The 9,558-nt window shown below is 35.0% G+C and overlaps 1 pseudogene; it reads right to left on the bottom strand.

Annotated features, from left to right (window-relative positions):
* Positions 1-7,021: 7,021 nt before the first annotated feature.
* On the bottom strand, positions 7,022-8,931 carry LOC149172527 (ATP-dependent 6-phosphofructokinase 2 pseudogene; annotated as a pseudogene).
* Between the last annotated feature and the right edge of the window lie 627 nt (positions 8,932-9,558).

Here is a 9,558-nt window from a genome sequence, read left to right as displayed (position 1 = left end):
GTAAGCCTAGCCCTTCTATGCCTTCCCAAGAGTTGGCATAGCTACCAAGACTCAGTGAACGGGAGGGAGAAATTACCAAATTGGGAACACTTATGGTCTGATTTGGTACAAGAGGAGATAAGGAAAAACACCAGAGATGGATTAACATCCAAATAAGAGGAAGATGACTTTGCTCTAGTCAACAAAGGAATGAAGACCAAGGGATAGAAGTACCAAGGTGAGGTTGAATCCAACCAAAGGGGAAAGAAGAAATACTTGTCCAAAATAAAATGCTTCAATTGTCATGAATTCAGGTACTATGCTATGAAGTTTCCATACAAAAATCCTAGCAAGAAGGAGCCTGCAGGACGAGCAACAGGTGAAACCTTGGCTTCATAGTTCGAGCTTGACGTCATCCTTATCGCATGCATGACTAGCACAGTGATGGGGAGTGTGTGGTACTTGGATTCTAGTGCCTCGTTCCACATGACAAGGTGTAGAGAGTTTTTTAGTGACAGTTCTACCGTGATTGGTACAATCACCTTTCAGAGGGAGTCAAGCTCCCCTCTTCGACTCAAGGATGTCATGTCCCTACTAGACTTAAATAAAAATCTCATCTCTATAGCAGTTTTGGAAGACTGTGGTTATGATGTGATCTTCAACCAAGGGAAATCATTCTTGAGGCACATAGCCACTGGACAAGTGAAGTAGATCGGGTTTCATGCGAATAACTTGTATAAAATTGAGGTAGAAGATGCATGTCTAGCCTTGAGGAGCAAGACAGAGATTAGAGATATGGTGGTTGAGAGGGAGCATGTTAGACCTCTCCAAATGGAGCCTCGGGAAGTTGTGGAGCAACCACAAATGAAGAGGCAGAGAGGAGGAAGACCGGGGACATCATGAAAGCAGAGACCTTCAGTAGGGGGAGAGTTTGAGCCAAGTGGGCAGAGGGAGCACATGCAACTACACCTCTAGGAGTGAGTTGGAGTGATGTAGATCCATAGTCCAAGATTTGTAGAAATTTGGGCAAGGTCCATTGAGGTGTTATCCTCATTCATTACCTTTCTACGGGGGGGGCACAATATTCAATGGAAGGAGGATCAATATCAGTTTGATACTTAGGAGTGAAGAGGAGTGTTGATAACATAGTAGGAGGCTCAGTAGTAGAGTCAACAACATAACAGTTTTCCCAGTAGACAGTTGCAAACACAGTTGATTCAGTGTTTTTTTTGGATGCTTCTCAGTTGTAGATGTTGCAGTAGTAGCATCAACAATGAGAGGTTTTGCATGTAGTACATTCCATAGGTGAAAAATAAGGGCGGTTGATAATCCCTTTCTTGCTGAGAGGTAGTGATGATAAATGCAACAAGAAATTCTCAATTTGATTTTGCCTTGATTAAATTGAGAAAATTAGAATTTCCACATTAGCAGATAACTTGGATGCAGTTAAATAAGGTGACATGGCTCTTGTAACTCAGTTAGCTTAGTAAATTCTATTTGGAGGAGTTAAAGTTCAATTAAGCATGTGTGATTTTTAATTTGTAGCAATCAAGGTTAGTAACCTCGAGTTATTTTTAGTTAAACCAGTTCTAGTTGTTGAAGGAACTAGTGGAAGGTCAGTTGTGCAGTGGGACTTTAGTATAACTCAGTGATCATCTAGTTAATTGATCAATCAACCCAAAATATCTAGTGCATGTAGAGAATTTCAGTTGCCCAACCGTGGTGGAGATTCAAAGGCAATGTAACATCAATTGTAGACTAGTCTTGAGTGTACAAGTGTTGCATGTAGTCCAATGATCAACCTTGGGAATTGTGCAATCATTTTGGAGGGATTTACTAAATAATAGGGGCCTAATTTCTCAAGGAATTACGAAAGGAAATAGGGGCTTAAGGAGAGAAAACAATTGACTAAGTCTGGGTCGAAGCTTTTTTGTGAGCAGAGAGATAGGTTATTCGCTTGCAAGTTGTGCCCAAGTGAGAAAAGCAATTGTAATACATCTTTATTCATCAAATTAAGGTTTTTAGCAAATTACTTTCCCTTAGAAAAATATTATGTGCGTGTGTTATTTCTCATTGAATGTTTGTGATTGATGTTATAAATTGTAAATTGAATTCCGCAGAGCAGTAGAGTAGGTTTGTGTCTTGTGATTTTGATTAAAATTTCATGAGCAATTGAAAATCTACACCATAACTTTTACAATATTTACTTGAAAGAATAAGGTAGACATGGGGGTTGCATAGTAGCAGAATGCATTGAATGTGGAAAATCCTAGAAAGAAAAGAGACCCACAAATGGAAAAGAAGGTGAAATAATCACACAATGACACATAGAGAGCCATACAAAGGGAGCATAGGAACAAAAGTGTTGGGGGAAGTAAAATTCATGAGTAGAATGTTACCATTACTAAGTGGAATCTTGGATGGAACACTTTAGGCAATTAAACTGTGTTTTGGGTGCCTAAAGACACTTATAAAAGTATAGATCATGAATTGGGTCATTGTTGTTGTATTTTGATTCCCCTAAAAATGCTCACCAAATATTTATACTAGAGATTTGGAACCTACTTGCGAAAAGTAGGCCACAATTTGATATGTGTGGTTGAACATCAAAGTAATTGGTAAGGAAATCATTGAGGGGTAGTAGAGAAATTAAGGGATTTTTGTATTGTTGTGTTAGCTAGTTGAGAGGCATCTAGAGTTTGTGGAGGCCCTAGGCTCTGTAAAGGAAATATCTCTAATTCAATCTTGAGTGTCACGAAGAAGAGTTGCCTTCAGTAACCCATTTACCTAAGGATGGGTAGTTTTCCCCTTGTGGTATCATAGCCTAGATTATGAGTGGCGAATTGTAAAAAGTTGATGTGAAATTGACCCTATCGTTGGGTAGAAAAGGCTCCTTACCAAATCAATTTCCAATAACAAAGTAAATTTTATGTAAGTGTCCTTGTGCCTGCATTTTCTATGCAACTATTGATTAGTGCTTAGAAATAAATCTCATGATTATGTAGATTATTTTCCCTATTGCAGTCTGAATTCAAACGCTTATGTACATAGTTGAACATTTGAATGTATACGCCCAATGTTTGGCTTAATAATTTTTCCCTCCTTTTTCTTTTAATGACTAGAGTGGAAGTTGTGACTCTGTAAGCTTGCTATAATATACCCTAATCATATATGTTAATCCAAGTAAAACGTTATAGTCTTACTGGAGTTGAATTAAATTATTTCATGCTCCACATGGAAAATTAAAAACATAAGTATATTTTACATTTATGGAACATGGTTGATAAATTATCTCATGGCAATACTGAGGAAATCAAATATGCCTAAATTGGTGGAGAATCTTATATTTTTCCCCTAAACTAGGATAAATGGCGTTCTCCCTCCCTTCCTAAATGTTTGGAAGGATGGTAATTATAATTTTTACTGAAGAATATCTCATATCTCAACCTAAGTTTTTCATATTTTACTTTAATAATCATATATTTCAAAAAGAATTTAGTTGAAATTTTTATGAGTATTATTAGAATGTACTCTATAAAAGTTGGATAAAATTTAAGTATGGGTGAGAACTTTATAAGCCTTTATAGTTCAATTCTTGTATTTGACATGTTTAACTCATAATGAGTATTTTTTTGTAATGACTTCCAACCTTGATGTCTAATCGCCCAATTTATGTCCCAAAATGCTATAATATTATAATATATTATATAATAATAGTAATAATAATTTTTAAATGACCCACAGACCATAGTTACCAAGTTCTAATTCGAATTCGAGAAAAAATTTCAATTCCGAAAAAATTTAATAGTATACATCTTAAAGACTTGAATATATATACTTTATTTTTTCTAATAATAAAATATTATAATTCATTTTAAATTTTGAATACTTTCTAATAACTCTATAATATAACAACCTTAGAGATGCAATTCACCTTAAAAAAATATACACTTACTTTTTCCTAGAGAATTTAAATCTAAAATCTAAAGAATCTAACATGGCTCTCTACCTATTATCTAATAAATAAATAGATATTTAAAAAAACATCATTTTAATCTAACATGGCTCTCTACCTATTATCTAATAAATAAATAGATATTTAAAAAATCACCATTTTAAACTTATTTATGTAGCATTTGTCAAAATAGAAATATATTTAAAAAATTAGTAATAATCTACTTTCATTCTTTATTTTTCTTGCTTTCTTGACTTTCCTACTTTCCAAAGCAAGAGCGAATTTGAAAAATATAAATTTTCCAATTTCACAATTGCTTCTATTTTCTTTCCTTTTCTATATAACTTTTCTAAATACACACGAGGGAATTTGGTAACTATCTACCAAACTCAAAAGAAAAAACCACTATCAAGAACACAATATGAAGAAAATTGGTGATATATCAAAATCCAATAGATATACCAAATCCAAATGGTGAAAATCTGTCTTCTATTTATAAAACATTACCTCTTTCAAAATTGACCCATAACTTTAATTAAACCCATCGCTATAACCAATGTTCAACATTCAATTTATGACTAAATTTTGTCGACAAAAATAAGAATACAACATGACAAAATGTCTGTACCTAAATTTTTAGGAAAAAACTAAGAACACGCCATGAAGAAAAGTCAAAGGTCACATCACACCAACGAAAAATTAATGATTGTGAGCTTATCCACTACCCATTTCAAGGTCAAAGAAATCTAGACCTGAAACAACAAACTGCATTGGCATGTTGGAACGATGGAGAGACATTGTTAGGCGAGGAAAAGAAACAAATCAACGAACAGATCAAATTTCATTGAACTATTCGTTGTTCGAATCAAATTGGCGAATTTTTGAATTTTTTGCCCCGATATGGGCGAATTTGGTAACTATGCCACAAACCATAGAAAAGTGGGTGAATGTGTACACTATTAAGACATTCTTTGAGTAATTGTCAATGATTCAAAACATAGTGAGCATCCCGCTTGCCCAACTAAAAGTTATAGTGGTAGTGGTCACAAAAAAATTATAATTTTTAAATGATTACCAAATAAATCATGTAGTGACACATGCCCTCCTTATGTTGGTGTTTATATTGATTGTGGTTTATATGACTTCTCTTCATTTTTCAGCCATGTTATGATGAAGAATACATACCCTATATATTTGATGCTTGATGTAGCCTTATTCTAGTTCAACATCAAACACAGAAAATAACTTTTTAGTCTTGAGAAGATGCTAGCATGGTTGCATTGGTTATATGGTTTCACCTAGCATTTTATTGTTTACTAGTTTAGAGCAAGATATAAAGAATAAGCTCAATATCATGAACAATGGACTATAAGTAATTTATTTTTCCATGTTCCCTTTGATATTTAGCCTTATGCTTTATTTTTAAATACAATTTTTGTAAGATTGTATAATTTAAAGAGGACATTATGAGCTTTGTAATGTGGGGTTTTGAGGTGAGAGCCTTAGCCTATCTTGCCGCATTTTCCCTATCTTTCTGTAACATTCTTTAGCAAGTGCATCATAGATCTCAGGTTCTCATACACTCCCAAGTAGAGTGCATGTCTCCAAATGGAGCTAGTTGTTATCCTTCATATTGTATCTAGATTGTTCAAAGTTAAAGACCTTGTCCAAGAAGGTTGTCATTAGAGAATTGGGTCTTGGAGCTAAGATGTTGGCATTTTGATTAATATTGACTGATTGATTATCAAATGTGTTGGGAGTTCACATTTTGTGCATGTGGAATTTTTGGTGCTTTGGTGGGGTTTTCTTATCACTAGTAGTGAAACTCATCAACTAAGAGTTTTCCTTAAGTATTATAGTTGATTACTTCATTTAATTGATCATTCAAGTGATATATTTGTTGGCCTATACTGGGTTCATGCATATGTTGGAAGGGAACACTCTTCAACTTAGGTGTTCCAAGTTTTAAGTATTATTATTTGAATTTCTACACCCTTTAGCACTCTTTCATGTGGCACTTACCTTGCAATTTAAATTGGTATAATTGGAGGGTTGATATGTTTTCTTGAGAAGCACTCCACATATGCACATTCTCCAAGGTCTTTGGCTTATGCTTTGAGGAGTTTGGCAGCCCTTGCACGTGGATCTACCTTATATCTTTTATTGAGGTTATTTCTAATCTCAATGTAACACATGAGGATATCATGATGGGAATGTTTGTACTCACCTTGGAAGGTCATGCATTGGCATTGTTTCATGCTTGTGGTCCAAAAAAGATAACTTATTTGCTCATATAATCACAACTTTTCAAGAATGTTGGGATTCCAATTATGGAGAATAATGTGTTGTGGCTTGCATGGTGTGCATTATGTTGGATGTGAAGAACAAACATATACAACATCTTGCACATCTTTTGGTCAAAAACACCTTAAAAGAAATGATTGTAAAAATAAATTAAAAGATTGAAATGATTAAAACATTGAATGTATTGTTTAACTCTATGCAAAAGGAATATGACAAATTTTAAAATTGAATTTATAAATATGTTCAGTATCTCTTACATGTCACCTACATAACCTATCCTATCATGGTGTACACTAGCCAAAAAAAATTCAAAATCAACCATCAAATTCACTTGGCATACAAAATTTCATAAACAGAAACAATGATACTACATCAATATTCTAAAATATCAATAAAACAACATATTTTTTTACATTTATCACAAAAGTTTTATTCATAAATCTAATTATAACATAAATCTCTTTTCATATACTTTACATTATTTTTTTAATTTATATTATTTTTTAAGAGAAATAAAGTTTTAAAACTCTGATAGTCAACCACCCAAACTATTTGTATTATAATACTTAGAGGTATAAAGAAAAAGTACTTTTATATTTATATATATTTATTTATTTATTTATTTTAACCTGAAAAATAAAAAACATGATTACATAATAAGCAAATGCAAAATATCATCAAAACTTTCTATCTCGGATAATGGTTGGAATATCCGCCTAACACTTTAAACACATAGATGATCATACCATGACAATATGATCACAGAATGCAAATACACAATAATGAGAATAGAAAAAATATAAATTTTAAAATCCTTCATCACAGATGATAACCTCGTATATAAATATGGGATAGACAGACAGAAATCTCTGGCTTCCCACGAACATAAAACACAACTTGGTTTATAAATAATGCAAGATAACCTGCCAGGGGGGTTAATGTCCTCCACCTGTACCGTTTTTATTCAGATTGGACAAAGAAAGCACTAAAATAGCTAGTACTCTGAACTATAAATATAGCCTTAAACAAAATGGCATGCATCCGACCTCCCGCACTATGCTGAAGATCATTTCTCCCATCTATATCTTTCTAGATTTTGCAAGAGAGGAAAAGTCTGGCTGGTTCGTTACAGACATCATCCAAGCCCATTTATGATCATTGACATCCACAAAGTTCTGAGCAGCAGCGATGCGATCCAATGGAATATAAGCATAGATCCCATTTATCCGCCCTGCAGCAAAACCAGTATAGCCTGCCATGGCTCCATGGATGGCAGAATTAGCAAGCAGAGTACAGTAGATATTATCAGCAGCATTAGCAGGCACAGCTCTGATCATATAAGTTGGGTCAATATATTTCAATGTAAGGGTCTCATTGGGGTGATGCTTCTTCCACCAACGTTTCAGCTCATCCCTGAGCCATGGCCCAACATCGAAAAATGCAGGATTTCCATATTCATCCTTCTTATCCTTGTCCTCAGGCCTCCTCGGAATCAATTCTTGCCCAGCCCCCTCTGCAACAACAAGCACAAAGTGTCCATTCTCTTCCAGCTTATGATCTAGAAACTCAAATAACCCCCCTTCTCCCTCCAGATAAAATGGGTTCTCAGGTATAAGGCAGCAGTCCACATCCCTGCTTCCCAAAGTTGAATGCAATGCAATATGTCCAGTATACCTACCCATCAATTTAACCAGCCCTATTCCATTAGGGGCACTCTCTGCCTCAACATGGGCAGCACTGATGGCACTCTGGGCTGTCTCCCCTGCTGTATGAAATCCAAAGGACACATCAATAATACCTACATCATTATCCACAGAATTGGGGATCCCAGCAATTGAAACCTTAAGGCCCCTCCTCTTAACTTCTTCAAATACCTTCACTGCACCCTTCATGGTCCCATCCCCACCAATGATATAAACCTGGTTAAAACCATTGGCTTCAATGCCATCCACTATCTTCTGCAAATCAAAGCCCCCCTTTGAGGTCTCCAGCATTGTCCCCCCTGTCTTGTGCCAATTGTCCACTAATTTTGGATTCAAAACCACAGGCTCTGATGAATAAAACCCACGATACCCCGACCTAATCCCTTTGATATCCCTTACGCCATACTGAAACCAGAGACCAATGACAAGCTCTCTGATGACAGTGTTAACACCAGGTGATAACCTCCCACATGTGACAATGGCAGCATGGACATCATCAGGGCTAAAGCACACCTCAGACCTAGGCCCTGCTCTGTGATAAAGCACTTGTGTCTCCCTTGATATTGTCTGTATATCCACAGCAATGTCCTCCATAACCATATCATTCTCAGTCACAAAAAAACCTTCAACGGGAAGAAAATACTGGTTATGCATAAGAGGATTTCTAAAAGTGGGTACATCCTGTAAGTATTCTCTCAAGTGGGGAGTACTTTGAATCCTCTTCTGGCCATGATAATTGATGACAGAGCCGGCTGTTGATGACTGCCTTTCAAAATTTTGCATTGCAGATATCAGGAAAGAATGTAACCAACACAGAAACAGAAGATTTATAGAAAGTTCGAAGACAATGATAACGCTGAAAACTATTGAATCAATCACAGACTGTAACAATTGAAACACCTATAGCATTCATACACGGTGATAACAATAACAATGTACCATATATAAATGAAAGGAAGACGGTATTCCTGGATTAGTCAAGCCTGCTGTTTGTTAAACGCGTTTTGGAAACCAGAATTTAGTTTTTTTCTCGATTCGTTCTAGAAAATAGCTGGATTAAACTGTTGTCGAATTTTATGGCGAAGTCCGCTTTGAAAACCAAGGCAGAGTCGTCCTTGGATCTTTCCGTCGGCTAACCTCTTTTCATATTCTGTTAAGGGTCAACAACGAATAAATAGTGCACTTTTGCCAGTTAATCTTCTCCTTTTTTGCGGGTCAGCCAATATAAAATTCAATGTGGGTGTAACGAAATTCCGTGAGCAGCCATTGGAATTTGGCTGATATTCCGTTACTGTGTGCCACACTTTAGCACCTGGAAAGCTTGTGCAAAAATCAGTCATATGTTACTTGGGAGACCGAGCTACTAGATTCAAACTTAGCATACAGGACTAATCAGTTATTACTATTATTATTATTTAATTACAATAAAACTTGGATGGCAAGTTATGCATTAAAAGTTTATATATATAAACATTCTTCAATAATGAAATAATATTATATTAGGTGATATGGTAAATTGCTTTAATTTTTTTAATCTAAAATTTAAAGTTAGTTTGTTTTTTTAATTTGAAATGAAAGTACCAAAAATACGTGATATGATATTATATTAATATGATA

Source organism: Pinus tabuliformis, chromosome 4_2, assembly GCF_031772625.1.
Source record: "Pinus tabuliformis cultivar Carrire ecotype Pingquan chromosome 4_2, CPIR1, whole genome shotgun sequence".
Classification (NCBI taxonomy): Eukaryota; Viridiplantae; Streptophyta; class Pinopsida; order Pinales; family Pinaceae; genus Pinus; species Pinus tabuliformis.
Note: the sequence above shows the minus strand (reverse complement) of the source record. Positions and strands in the feature narration are given on the sequence as shown.